The sequence below is a fragment of the Varroa destructor genome, unplaced genomic scaffold (genome assembly GCF_002443255.2).
Source record: "Varroa destructor unplaced genomic scaffold, Vdes_3.0 BEIS01000001.1, whole genome shotgun sequence".
NCBI lineage: Eukaryota > Metazoa > Arthropoda > Arachnida > Mesostigmata > Varroidae > Varroa > Varroa destructor.
The window spans coordinates 64,311,022-64,326,717 of NW_019211454.1; the positions used below are offsets into that span (position 1 = coordinate 64,311,022).

Consider the following 15,696-nt stretch of genomic DNA (forward strand, 5'->3'; position numbering starts at 1 on the left):
TAGTTCCTGAAACGTATCGCTGAATAAGAACATAGGTCTCCCACATGAGCCGCATTGAGTTATCCGTTCATAAACCATTTTCTTTACATATCCATATACAGTATCTATATTACCCCAGTGGCCAGTTACCACGCTTCGCCGGTATCTTCAAGATGAATACAACAGCTCACACTGTACGTCCAACCAAATCAATAATATTGCTGAAGTTAACAACTTCAATCAGCAACATCATAATTTTGATATCTGTCAACACACCACTACAACGAAGTTAGCATAGGGAACTACATCACTATGTAGTACGCGTTGTATGTTCATCGTCTGATATTTCTCTTTTGATCATAACTGTATTTTTTCCGTTGCTGTTTTTTCCTTTGTTTTTTTTTTCATTTCTGTCAAAATCTATGAGCTACAAGTATTCATTATAAGCTGTTACACAAGCGATGACAGCCAGTCAGAATGATAGAATCATGCGCGGCTCGACTGCCGTTGTCACCATAATATCTTGGGCTTGCGGTAAAATCGTGTGTCTGGGATAGAACCGCTTGGGGGTTGTACCAAAAGCTGACTTTACAGCGTATTTGATCGCCATTCATCCCGACAGCCAGCGACCGAAGAGGCAAAAAGCACCAGTAACAGCGACGGGGCAAAACTAGAAAAAGATGCAATGCAGAGCTGTGTTTGGCCGCAGAAAATTTCAATGTCTTCTTCCTCGCTAACAACATAAATACCATTGTATAAAATAGTTGCTATAATAATAATAATGCTGCTGGCGACAGCAATAACAGCCCCAACGAACGTAAGGGCAACAGTGTCGACATCCGCTACAACAACGACAAAGAAACGTCGTACCGTTGGGTGAGTCATCATACACCACCTGCATCACTTGCGAACACTTCACGCCTAAGAAAAAAAAAAAGCCCAAGCTAAGAACATTGTACGTATCTGCCGAGATATCGAATGCAAATGTCCTACGTTCGAAATACTATTGCCGTAGCGTCCGCCGTTGCCGTGACCATGACTAGCAACCATCGGTACATCAACCCCCTAGTCAGGTCCGCACCGGCGATTTATATTAACAGGCTTTCTTCGCTATTCCCTCAAAGCGTATAACGGCATTGCTAGCCGCTGCACTTTCGGGTGCATTGATTTGCTGCGGTTATTGAACGAAATAATGAATGACTGTCTATTGGCGGTATGCTTTACGTTGCCAGCATGCTATACGAGGACAATGACGAACTAAGACATTTTTCAGGTCAGTGACGTCACGAAAAGAAGAACGAAGAGCATAAACAGTTCTGATCTGGTTTGTATTCCTGTGAAGGTGTCATTAACGGTTTATTGTATTTATATAACGACAGAAGCATACCTACATGTGTCTATCTATATTTGCGATGACGTTTCAGCTGCGATAAGTATGCGATGATGAAATGTCTGACAAATGTAGGAAATGAGTAGATAAATTTTACATTTGTTTTCCTACGTCGACCACTCTAATAGTAACAGATATTTTACTCATCACAACAACGCCGCTGTTAACTGGGTTGAAATCAATATCGGCGGAGCTTGATTCCAGTCGAGTAGAAACGCAAATGGTCACCGCTGAACGCCCATACGTCTATTTCACATATGCCGTGACATATATGCAGTTGAGCCGTTTAATCTTTATATTCAAAAGGATTAAATGGCTACCGGGTTCATTGGCCGATCATACTGACACCCAGAAGTGTGTTGTATGCATATAGTGCACCGTCAGTTGAATGGGCGGATTCGAAACAAAAAAGAATTTGAATAGATAAGGAGAAATATTGTTGGGACGCTCATGAGGCGGCCGAGTGGCGACGGTCGCTACAAGTGAGAGTGGACTGTAAACGAACCCCCCTCTGTACACATTGGCCTGATCTTTTACACAACTATGTTCCCAAACAGTAACGTCATCGCGCTTTCTCAGCCGTCAACTACGAGTAGATCCGCATAATGAGAGTTCGTTTCAGTGTTAGACCGTCTCGATCTCGTTAGCACGCGCTAGCTATGATACACTGAGTTATCCTCTGTCCCTCCTTCCTCTGAGATGCCCCTTGTAGACGCGGCGTTCGCTCTATCAACAATTTCGAATCGTGTGTTGTCGAGTATTTTGTTCAGTCTTCTTACGTATGCTACTATAAACGCCGATGCGTTCATCCTTCACGTCGGTCTCGATTACACGGATCTGATTCGATCCTTCGCGTGTGAGGTAGCATTGTTAAACGAATGGACGCACAACAAGCTCCAGTTAGCAAGAAATGTTGAAATTAATAATTCGATGCGGCAATTCTGTGTTATCGCCGACGCGTGCTAAAATAAGGAACAAGTGCTATGTTACCGTTGGTAAAAATGTTTTTACAATTCACAGGATTTTAGCCACAATCTTGAAGCTTCGCTCCGCTCCGCTCTGACGTATTTATCTCTAGACTACAGAATAACAGATGCAATAATCGTAATAGTAAAATAACAGTAACAAACAGCTGTGGTGACAGAAACGAGCTAGCGGTCTTCAGTGTTCAGCGATTCTTATGGCACCAGTACAATGATTCGCGCTGAGGAGTGAAGAAGGTCTTCACCACTGAAAAACTTCCGCAGATGTCGTAACCTCATTCGCAGCAATCGACATTTCAGTGTTTAGTTCTGCTTGATCACCAGCAGGAGAAGCAGCGGTGCAGCCATGTATATAAACATCCAACTGCCGGTTTCAACACGGACGAAACTGCTAGAAACAGAAACATACAAGAGATATACTGCAGTTGAATTTTACCCCCCACCACCAACGCGCGCCTGATAACAACGACGGCATTGTTTTGACTTTGGCGGGCATTTATTTCAACATCATTACCAGTCTCCTGTTAACTCCTTGCGTTTCACGTTTGGCGTGCCGTTTATCATTGTTAGGGTTTTGCAAAGATGACACGCGAGATAGGTATGTAGTCGTGCGCGCGTTTATACGCTGATAAGTAACAAGTAATTGAGACGCATCTGTTTATTATGGGCTTCACGAGCTGCTTTATTTCTTTCAGCCAAAAAAGTTTACTATCAGTTTTTGAAACGAGCGCATCATCCGTCCGGGTGAAGCTTACCGCTTTTGGGATCGTCTTCATCAAACATATATTAGCTGCCACCGCATGCAAAAAGTCATCAACAGTGAATTGATTACGTACTGTAATTAGTGGCGCTGTTTACTTATCTGTTCGGGTAGCAGGTGTCCTTGGACCTCGCCAAATAGTTCAAACAAAATCGTAAGCTGGTTCCGAATATGCACCTTAAACTATGACGAGTCTGTTTGGCAGGGTTTCTGTACTTTTTTCTTCTTCAATACATTATAATGTCCATTATAGTAGTATATTATGTAGTAATAATATTAACGTTTTGCCTTGTCGAAAATCTGCCCAGTCAGTAAAAATACCCATAAGCAGGCTGGACATTGTAAACACACGTTTAACTTTTAATAAACGTAGCGAAGGTGTTATGCGCTCGTTTTCTACCTGTCGTAGTTCTCTAATTGTTAAAACGTTGAGTTCTGCATTGCAGATCTCTGCACGTTGTTCTTCTGCATCTCGCCTCCCGTGACGTTAGGAAAATCAATTGAAATCAGTAGATACTGTACTTTAGTTCAGAACTACAGGACCGTGATCGCGGTAATGGCTATTCATACTTGACACATCTTTAAACGAACGTTAAAGGCAATAACACCGCTGGCATTTCTTTCTGTCTACGGATCCAGGTGACTCGGAAACTGCGTTTGGGCCCACGGTTTGTCAGTGTAAATGGTCGGCTAGTAAGTGCTAGCACGACTGTTACTATATAAATATGCTCATTTTACCGAACCAGATAGAAGTGTTGACGTCAGGAACTAGTCGGCAATATTGATCTTTAATCGTTGGTCAAGCGAGCTTTGACGAAAATCGTCGCTTCCTCATAGAGGTTACTAACAAAGTAGCCTGAGAAAATAGCGCGTAAATCTTTTTTTTCCCGATCGTTTTGCTGAAATTTCATGAAGACTGAAAAACGTCTAATGCATACGTCAGGCATAAAGCTACAACGTAATCAAATGACGACAGAAGAAACAAATGATGATGAAGCACTCTCTACTGTCTCTTCTGAAGTTTTGAGCAAATTTAATTAATCAGCCATTTCTATCATTTCTCCACTTAGCCCGAATCGGCCACAATATGAATTTTACTGAATTTTTATTAACGTAGTTTCAGCCCTCATTGAATGAACTAGGATCTACAATCCTTTCTGTCTCTCGCCGTCTGTCGTCTCTCGAAATCTCTCCAAAGCTCAATAGAAAAAATTTAGCTTGCTTCTTGCTGGTTTAGTTTGTTCGTTATAAGCCTGCTAGGGTAAACATTTTTACCGGGCTTTGCGTCCTCCTTGACAACAGAGCATCACTCGACGATCAATCCGCTGCAGCTGACGAAGTCTGCAACATTTCAGGTTTAGTGTCATCAAATAATTTTTGCTAGCGGAGCTGGCTGATGACTGCACGTGGTGCAAAATGGAAAAAAGTGCAACGGGAGTGCAGGCGCAGGCGCAACAGGGTAAGTAGCCGACAATGAAGTGTGGATAGGAAAACAGAAGAATCACCGTATCGATGAGAGTCTGAACGACGGAGGCCCAATAGAGTGAAATCACGTGAAGTTAGACCAAAATAGCTGTGGTCGTGGAATTTGTGTCAATTTGCGGAAATCCTCGAGGGCTATCGAAAGCTAGAAGCCGGAACGCTTTGTAAATTAATTGATAAATCAAGCGGCGGGTGGTCGTAGGTGAAAAGGAGCTTTCAGTACACTTTCAGATCTGGCTTGTAGGGACAGCCCAGTTCATCTCTATCGAATCCAACAATAGTCCAAGTAATAGCATCATGGGCTAAAGACACCGGCAACATAATTTAGTCCCTCTTTGTTGAGGCGCAGTATTTTAAAAAGAGGGTAGGTCGGGATAGCCACTTGAAATAACTTAGCAATAGCGTTCACTTTTAAGTTATTATAATTTTACAATAAATAAATGTATAAATAAGTAAGTAAATGTTGCAAATACTGTTCGCGTGCATTGTCGCTTACTTTCTAAGAAAGCATACGTTAGTCTAACCATAGATCATCACTTTTGTTCACCTTTGTTAACATTTTAAAGTAAAAACATAACATTCTAAGTGACTAAAAATGATTTATTCGCTTAGTAATTGTCTTCATACAGAGAAGAAACACGCAGCTGCCAGAATCTTACCGTGAGAAAATGAATTCTCTTCTACATAAATGAGCGCTTCATTTCGTCAGCCATTGTATCAACGATGGAAATTTATAATGATGCTCAAGTGTTTTTGCAATCTTCGAATGTTGCAGGGTCTAACCTTGATTTTATTTTGCCGTTGCAGTTTACCAGCTGGAAACACAAAACAGAAAATAACCCCACGGTACAAGTGCGTTATGAAGTCCACTAGTTTCAATAATGTTGAACGAAGCTGTTGTTTACTATTTCTGACGCTTTATTAGATGCGCGCCAAGCACAAAATTGAATTTTCGATTTCGGGGCTTGAATTTAGTAGAAATTTCAGCGTGGTTTTTCTTGTTCTGTTTACACAATCACGTCATAAGACGGATCTATACACCAGAGTACTAAATTGCTATTTTCACGTATGTAATTCAGTAATTCTTTGTACAAAGACGTCCTTTTTTTCTAGGAGAGTATAGACATATGTGAGCGGATTCAATTAATGTCAACGGTACGTATGCATTATCTTCAGTAATCTATTAGGCAGGCGCCAATGTCAACCGGTGAATATTAACTAAGGGAACACACTTATTCCCCTAGGAGGCTGTATAACACATATTATAGCTATAAACATCTGTTAGACTATCACATCGTTTTATTATAAGCTTACCATTAAGCGGAAAGTAGTTGACATAGAGCAGAAGATCAGAAGTAACAAACATCCGTTCGCGTGTTTCTTCAGCCTTTTCTCTGTCTATATTGCTGCGCGTATATATAGGATACACTTGCATTTTTCTATGTGTTTTTAGCCCATATCTCTATATATAATAGGTATGGAAGATTGATACTTCTGTTGAGAGTGCAGCTGCTTATAGTATGCAATTTCCTGCGATGAATCTCAGATATATTGTTACCGAAACGTCACGCTTCGTCACAGCGGTTTCTGTTATCGTTGTTACTGTGGCAGCTAACTCTTCTTTCGTTGCCGGTTTTATTAGTGCCGGCTTGAATCGCGCTAGTGGCGGCGGAAATTTTTGATGCCGACGCATCGCTAACCGATACTCGGGCTCTTCCTCAATGGTAGATTTAACTTTAGTTTGGCAGCAGCGTAACAGTAGATAAGTAACAGCGGACGAGTGATGGGCGACCTTCAGTTACGTTGTCGACGATATAACGGCCGATGTCGCCTAATACCTATGAAACTACCATATAGGATAGGGAAACAGGAAGACGGTCACACAGGGAGCAAGTGCTAAGAAGAGAGAAAGAGACGATTTATGCAGTGGCGTGACGGCGATCATACAAACGACTGCAACCGGCCAGTCCCATTGAGTAACTCGGTTTTCTAATTTCACATGAGGATACGAATCGGACTCAAAACCTACTAATCAACCAGAGCGGATAGCCAATTTATTGAGCGATCGCCACGGTGAGACCATGGTAAGGCACCAGAAAACTCTACCAGTAAGTGTTTATGCACGTGTGTGTGCGTGTGAGAGCGTCAAATGTTTCCTGTGCACTATTGTCTATGCTAAACATGGCGAATGATGCAATTATGCACCGTCGGCAGCAGACATATTGTAATTGAGCCGATCGTCTCACAGAAGCGGCAGAATTTCGAAATGCATTCATAGCTATCGCCTTTAAAAACACTCACTTATCACCAGGTTGAACATAATACTTCGACAGACCCAAAGCTCTTGCGCTATAATTACTACTATAAGATGAATTATGATCAAACGACTATGGCAACACTTGGCGATTCTGTTCTGACCTGTCCTATTAGTAGGGATAGAAGGTACAACCTGAAATAACCCGTCCGTTCGTAGAGCTTGTTCGTTAACTACCACATTTCGAAAGTTCATTTTCACAATTTCGACTATGCTGCTACATCATACAGAAGATGTAGCATCCGACCACACCTAAAGCTGAGTGGTCTGCATAAGACCACGCTTAACAAGCGTCGATACAATGCCCGCTGAGAAGTGGCTGAGCCGTTAGTGGTGACTGTGTAAAACTCACTCTTACGAACTGATGCTGTGAACAGTAAATAAAATAAGCAATATATTGATAAAATACTGATGATCGCACATCGTCAATAGGATTCAATTCCAATTTAATTCGTAGAAATTACTTCATTTTACAGAGATTCTAAATTTTTAACAGATGCTTATTGGAAGTGACTGCCGTTACTGAAATCAGTACTTGTATATCATTTTTTTTTTATTGACTTTCATGAAGTATTTTTGGTTTTTTGCAGGTCGATGAACCTAGTTAAGGACCAATATGCTCTTATATATATGCACTGGGTGGTAACCTAATCAGCAAGTTTTGTCTTTTCTCGTATGTAATCGTTCTTACTTAAGTCAGTGCTCAAACCCCTTGATCTGCTCCTTGTAGGAGTAAACTTTTTTTTACCAATACACTCGCGTAGAGATACTTCTTCAATTCAAACCTTTATTGGTTGCCCGAAATAAACCAAATGGTGTTGATTTCCGTAATGCACATGGCATTTCGAGCTTAATCTTACGACGTCGGCGAGACGTCGCTGCATGGTTCGATTTGGAACCCGTATCTAGCCATAAACAGATTAAAGGAAAAAAGGTATTCATGGCCTCGTGAAGAGCCAACAAAAATGATTGCCGCAAGCGTATTGCAGACAACACGATCTATTCGGTTCATTTATTGCCAATATTCTCAACTGCCTACAAGCCCCAACGCCTACTTAGCTACTTGTTCAGACTCCTACTTAGCAATGATGAGGGGCGCCGGGAGGTGTTGAAATCCCCTACGAATACACAGTCAAGTCACTGTCGTTTAGCTACTTCCGAGTAGACGACATATGACCTGGCCGATCCTGGTCGTGTAGGAACTCGTTGACTGAGTAGCGACGAGTGATCGAGAGGACGACGTCTTCACGACGTTGAGCAGACGCGTCTGACGGATGGGAACGAAAGGCAACCAGGGTGGGAGACAGCAGTATCACCTTAACAGATACCTCTACCACCCTCATCGTCATAGACTTTAAGCCGGAGGGCGCTGCAGCAACAGCAGAAATGGCTGTCGTAGGCCCGCACAGTAACATACGGCTCACTGGGTTATCTCAGTTAGTTGATGGTACTTAAGGGGTGCGAGCGAGTAACGTGACATGGGCATCAGGCAGGCGTTGATGTCGTGAGGATGCGCTTTTTCTAAATGACGATTATTCTCGCTCTTTTGATGGAAGTTGGGCGCTTCAGCCACGCACCTGCCCTGTAAACGTCAGAGAAAAAGAAAGACCCATGTATCCAACGGAAACCGCAATGTGTTCGCTTTCCACATGTAAATCAAAGATATATGTATCCCAGCTATACTATAAGGAATTACTTTAAGGCCAATTTGTTGAGTGCGGTCAATATATCACGCACATAGTGCTACGACAGCATTTTCTACGATAGACTATAAGATACTGTCTGTCATCGGACTCAGTACCAGATGATACGCACTGTCGTTCTAAGGTCCCAAACGGTCCTCATTTTTTCAGGTCAGTTACGCTATGCTTCGCGAACGGGATTTATCGTGAGTGCTAAGTTACGCCGTCGTCATTCAAAAAGCCATCATGATCGTCAAAAAAGTACGAGTAACCGATAGTTCAATTTCGGCGGCAACCTTTGGCAATGTATTTTTCTACTTAAGTAGCCAGTGTTGGAGCGCATACTGGCCCAATAACGAGCACAGACGCCTACTAAAGACATAAAACATACAGGTAGGTCGACACAGACAGACACACAGTCGCATGAGCATCCTGGCCACTTTAAGACCGTTGAATTACCCCATCTGGCACAATTCTACGACCTACCTTGTACCCTATATGTATATATATATATATATATATTCTTTCAAAGTTTGGTTCGTGAAAAAAACAGAGATCCTAGGGCTATTGGTTGGATTGGAGATACCGAAACCAGTTCGAAATGCTGCGAAATCAAACGTCGTTGACCTCTGTAACATGAGGCTGTCGAATCTTCGGCAAATGAAGCGCGACACATAGGCCACCGATCAGACGTTTAATACTAGTCGGAGACGGAACACATGTGGTTGCTCCGTTACGCAAGGCATTGGACGCTGCAGCTATTATACGTGTCGTTAACTTGAAGACGTGAGTGGCCAACTTCCCGGTGTGAGGTAAGCATACATGTAAGAACGAAATCACTTCTAGGAAGTCATCGTAGAAGGCGCGCAAAGACGGGGCGCCTTTACTTAGGACCAATTCAGCAGGTGGCGAAGGTCATTATGCATTAACTGAACATTTGTTTCGAGTTTACTCACATCAATGTATCTTAAATGTTACGCGCATTGAGGCCTCTGGTACTCATTATTATTAAATCAACGTATTTAGGCACATCCGAGTGAACCCGTTGGTAATGTCAAACTTCGCAACTTCAATTCACTGGAAACAAAGGTGGCCAGTGTTGCACTCATTTCTGGTAAAAACCTCTTACTTATTTGGAACTTCATTGCAGCTGACGCAATTTTTTTCTCACGGTTCACCTTCCCTCAAGGTTACACCTATAGCCTTCCTGTCGATATTGTGTTATCTTTTGGATGAATGTTGGATATAATAACGTTTTGTTGACATGTGGCTTATTCAACACTCTATCTATCGAAGAAGTTTCTGCATGCCTACCATCTTTATCGCCCTCGACTGCGTTCACTGCTAAGGAACATAATCAGAATATAGCATTCATAAACACCGCGACCAAAACTATACAGGGGCTTATATATATATAGTTCTATAAAGGACGCACGTCAAGCAAAAGTAAAAATACCAATGGCAATAGCTTGCATTTTTCGCCTTCCCCATCCCATCGGATTCTATAATTTACTATATATTCTATTATGTGGACCTGTGGCTGTCGTTCGGATCGCATAATCATCAAAGCCATTATGGACCTATAGAGACGTGTTTGATGCTTTTCAAACGTCAAACGGCAGAGCGCGAATAGCGGCGCCGGTACTAGCAGCAGGAGCAGTCTGCGACGCACAACAACAACAACAACAAACGGTGAGAACATTGAAGCGAGGGCAGGAATAATAACAACAAAATAGCGAGTCATAGATAAGTGGACATGGGCATAAACGTGCAAATATAATGAAGAAATTTTTTGTTGGGCTCTCATTTTTTTGAGCTCAGTAAGACTTTGCACGTGACGTATTATAATTAGCACGACTGTATGTTCATGATAGCATAAAAAACTCGGGCGGCCCTTTACGTGCAGTTTTCGTGCCTACGGAGTGGGAAAAGTGTGAAAACCGGGAATTTCTGTTCAGCTGTAATAATCCTTAGTCAATGATGACAATATGCTTAGTTGACAAATGCATAAGTACGAGTCTGTATCAGTTGCAGCCCTTTATGCGATGATGGCACTATAATGAAGCCGTGTATTGGAAATTGACAAACAATTGTCTCGACAACATGACAAAAACAGAAGACACTATCTAGAAGCTTTCGAATGAGCGTTTCCGTTACACAAAAAAAGCCCATCAATAACGAAATGCACGAGTTCCTGTGTAGGCCGAAGAATGGTGAAGGCCATGTAATGCTGGCATGGTAACATCGCTTGTCGATATAAATCATTCACTGCGCTTATAGTTGGAAAAAGCAAATGGCTGTCTCAATACATGTTCATAGATGTGCCTGTGCATTCGATTGGTGGACATGTTAAGAATCATTTTAGCCATAAACTGCTTCACTATTCAGGCACGTACTTTGCTTTGCCACCATCCTGCCGACACGAAACGTTCGAACAGAACGAGTCATTTGTGATGCCGCACCGGGCCCCATCGCACCTCTCAGGATTTCCAAGCTGCGAGCCGAAAAACGAGCTGAACTTCGACAAGTGTTTGATTGCGCAATTGTTTCCTATCATGATCATTGAGTGTTTCTAATCGACTGGCTGTCTGTTCACGGCAGATCCGTTCTTTCTTTCTTTCCGCATTATGATGTAATGGCGTGAATATTTTCTCTGGCTGTTCATTTGACGTGTATATATATGTCACGGGTTTGTACATCTCGGTTTCACTTCGTTCATGATGACCACAGCTCTTTCTGATGTCTTGCTTATCCTTATAATTATCATATGCACAAAAATATCTAATCATGATGTATATATGTATATATACGTCATGATATAGTTACCAGGATATTTGTTCGTATATGTATGTTTCCGTTGTTATTATTGTACAGTGAATCGGTCACGTACCGGCGCGTACGTTTGCTGGGTAGTATTTCACGATTGTGCTAGTGACGACATACTCAAGTAGTATGGATGCATGTGTGTCTCATGACTCAAGTCAATGGCTTGAGCTGGTTCGTTCGGTCTTATTGTGCTCTGATCTGATCGTGTACCGGCTTCGTTCCGGCTCGCCCCCGCCAATCGTGCTTTCATTCTGAGCCATTGTCACTGGCTGCTTGAATAGGACACTAATTAGCCACCCAGCATTGTGCGTCAATCACTCCATTCAACACCAGAAACCAACTAAAAGATGTCCACTAGCTTCCCTATCGCACGCTGCTGTCAGGAAATCGTGCATACATCTAACGTGCACCCGTGAACTCGGTCATCTACTTGTCTTCACCTGTCTGGCAGGCTTTTTTTTTTTACCTAGTCATCGAACGCGAAGTATTTGTTGAAGTCTCGAAGTCGTGCACTAATTTGGCGTTACTTCGCCATTCGAAATTGGTGGGTGCTCGACTTAGCAGGGAGCCGAAATGTGCCAATAGGAAAATTGCCAGCATGCACAAACAATTAGCCAGAAAGAGCAGTCTATGATGCTTTCGTCGAGTGTCTCTCCTACCACTTAATGCCATCCTGTATTGGCCCCTGTAATCACAAGAAAGCCGTCTTCTTGGCTTCGATTTTAGTTCATGTAAAGAATGCCTACACTGCGCGATTTTCCACTTGTTATTACTGCTTCCAGAAAGGCAATCAGAGGGGGTGTTTTGGGGGCACAGCCGCAACGGCAGCGCTGTGCAAATGCGTATGGGGAAGGGCCGTCACAGCCGTCGCCATGTAAGCCCGTTTGCCTATATCGTAGCGTATACTTTGCGAGCTGTCTTCGTATATAGTATACATATGAATATACGTAATTTGGTGCTAATTTTGTTGGCTGTGTTGTTGTTGCCGCTGCCGACACCGGTGACGTTCGCGCTGGCTTCAGAATAGCATGCATGCATGCATACATACATACATACAAACATGTTGCGAAAATACTACAATATACTAGTCCATCCATATATCTGTTCTTTGTTCCCGTTGCTGATGCTGCCGCTGATAGCATAATGTGCTTGTTTGTTAGGTTTATAAGGCCGATCCGACATCCGTTACATCCGTGTGTACCGAACATGTGTTACGAATACACGTCTAAAGGTTTTACTACGTGTGTACGTCCTTACTCAGGAAATTTACGAAGAGGAACACGTCAGCCATGATCTTTTTCTCTAGCCTCGCTTGCAGGCGCAGCAAGAAGAGAAATCCGGAACAATGGAGCCGCTGCTTCCGCCTGCAAACGAAATAAGCTATGCTACATTGGCGGCTGGTGTAAGTTTCATTCATAGTTATATCAAAATAATCTATACAATATTATGGATTGTTTTCGTAATACGTGTAACTGTCACATCTTACATGTAGCATAATGTCTGCGTGGATAAATGACCAATTTATGTTCTACGTTGACATTGTAGATGATCCAATATTGCTATTAGAGTCCCTATGGACGTTCTTTAAAACTCTGATCGAACAATCTGGGCTTCTATTGATTAATCATTGGTTGAATGCCAGCCTATCTACCGCACCGCAAAAACGTCGTTGCATCTTTGTATCGGCTCTACTATTGTGCGAGGCAGAACGGCTATGGTCTGTATTGACAGGATTTCGGAAAAGAGCTGCCATAGAGTATGCATTCGACTAAGGATCAATGAACAAGCAAATTGCAAACAAATAGTGTATCGGTGTGGCCTGTTTTGGGCAAGCTCGCCTATATTATAGACACATATTACACTGCAGCACTGAGAAATTGTCATAAAATCACTTCTTTCCAGCAATTATTATCCCAACGGAAATATCTATTCTATATTAATACTGCAGGAGTTAACACTCAGTGTAAATTGGGCATTATGTGTAGCTAGAAAAAAATAAAAAAAAAAATGTCGAAGCAATATTTTCATTCGATCTCTGCCTCTGACGTTACTCTGAGCGTCGATAGCAAAACTGATCCGCCTCGTTAGCGCCATCCGCCGTCTGCTCATAACAATCATTATCTATTCTACCATAATCTTCATCTTCTTTTGTCTTTTCCAGCCGAAATATTATAATTTTATGCGTCTACGTTAGGATGGTAAAGTATGGTCTATTTTGGTCAGTAATTGGGAAATCTCCAGATCTTGGGTCATTTCAGATCCTCGTATAGCTATTGATGAACGTCGGCCCGTTAATACGCGTGGTGGCATCGACAGAGAGATAGCTTTCGGCGGGACTCGCAGCGCTTCGAATTAGGCGTGAGAATGCAGTCGGTACATACATCCAGCTGCTGCGTGCAGGAACCCATCTTGGCTATGCTTAGCGCTGTCACGTCTGGAGATTGGCACCACTTGAAAAATCAGAGCAGTTGAGGGAATGGGCCATGCGATGTCGGTCCGATCGTGCAGCACCGCCAGCTCCTACCCTGATCGCAAAATGTCCGGACGCAGAAAATACAATAGCGCATCAAAACAAAGATCGCACAGAGACAACACAAGATTGCCGCTTACTCAAATCTTAAATGTGTTTGCATGTTACCCTGCAATAATGGCCGCGTTGTCGGCATCAACAAACATTTAATAGAAAATAAAATGAAAATTTTTCAAGTGCGCTTTTTTGCCCATCTCGAACTCATGCTATACAGTCGATCTTGCTGGTAGCAATTCGTGGACGGATGGTGTTCGTTGCACTCGCTTTGTCGCCATCAACGTTGCAACTGTTTGGTATTTGAAGCGTATTGAAGCATTTGAAGCGTCATTTTCAAAGGCAGAACTTGTAAAAAAACAACAGAAAGAAAAATATTTTCAGCAGGTTCAGCTTGCCGCTCATCTTGATGCTGCTCCTATTGCTCTCCTAGGACAGGTCATCAGGTCGAGTTTCGCAGTCCAGTAGCAGTGGCCTGACCAACTGAATGTCGCTTGCACTCGCCCTTTCAGCCAGTTATTCATAAGGCCACGCGAAGCGTTGGGCCGGATAGTCAGTTCTGATCAGCAACTGATAGACTACGATTGGCTATCTCAATCAGTGACACCAGATAAACTTGCTACAGTTTAATTTTCGTTGGCCCTCGAATCGAAGAAGTCTTGTCACTGTCCGGCCTATTAGATACTCCGTGGAAGACCTCGCACTTTTCTGTAATGGAAATCTAGATTTTTTTTAAACCTTCATTTATTATTCTTTGAATTTTCGAAGGGATTCTGTCGGCAGGGCCTCGTAAAGTGAAGGACCTGTTTGCAATGTAATTGTGCAGTAGAATGGCGTGAAATAAATACATGAACGAATACATACGACTGCTTGTAATCGACTTCATTATGTGCCTATTTTTCTTCTTTCCAGTGTGGATATTTTATTATATGCAGTAATACTATCATATTTTATTGGTATGATTGATCAGTACACATTTCCTGCAGAGATATTAGAACATACGTCACGTCGTCGTACGTAGACGCCGTTTATTTGAACAATAGCGTTCTGCAAAAATGGGTTGATCTGTACTTCGGCCAGGGAGCCCATCTAACCGCGAAGTCGATCTTTAATGGCTGTCAGCATACGATAAGACTCTTCTAAAGGCTCAGTTATTGACGGTAGTAGGATTATCGCATAGCCTTTTCGAAGTAGCTGAATCGGCTTATCGTTCCCAACAAAACGAGTTTTAAAATATTGCAAATTATCTTCTTCACTGTCACTGAAAAAAGTGTATCGCTTTTATCGAAGTGTAGTTTAAACATTGACAAACATCTCTATATTGACTTACTATTTTTTATCCCACAATAAAAATTGAGATATCTCATGTAGGATGCGGGAGATAGTCTATAGTGGTTATGTGTGTATATATATATAGACGTCTCCATCGTGGCTCATAATAACAGTACTAAATGCGCCTCTTCAGTTTATTGAGTTTTTCAGAAGTATAAAAAAACTTGTAGCAGTTTTAACGGACCCACAACTAGCACTTCAACGACGACCAGCGACAATGAAAGGTAGAAGCATAGACGCGCTAATTTGTCGCTCGACTTGTGACTGTTGCTGTTTCACGATGGTTGCCTTTGCCGTGACTGTCACCGTAATTATCATCCCGTAGTTCCGTTTACCGTTTATTTTGATCAATAGTGTTAAGATGATTTCTTATTAGTTTTGTTGCAACGCTATATACATAACTTTTAATGTACCTACTATATAT

The 15,696-nt window shown here is 42.2% G+C and overlaps 1 long non-coding RNA gene across 2 annotated transcripts in view; it reads right to left on the reverse strand.

Moving 5' to 3' along the window:
• Window positions 1–5,191: 5,191 nt before the first annotated feature.
• LOC147758968 (uncharacterized) overlaps window positions 5,192–15,696 on the reverse strand; it is an 18,201-nt gene continuing 7,696 nt past the window's right edge. The window contains exons 1-3 of one of the 2 annotated variants that reach the window (XR_015326059.1): window positions 12,674–12,954; window positions 5,909–8,490; window positions 5,192–5,409 (exon numbers count right to left, since the gene is read on the reverse strand). This is a non-coding gene — a long non-coding RNA (uncharacterized LOC147758968). Of the gene's footprint in view, window positions 5,410–5,908; window positions 8,491–12,673; window positions 12,955–15,696 lie in introns of those variants that run through there. The other variant, XR_015326058.1, reaches the window with a different exon arrangement.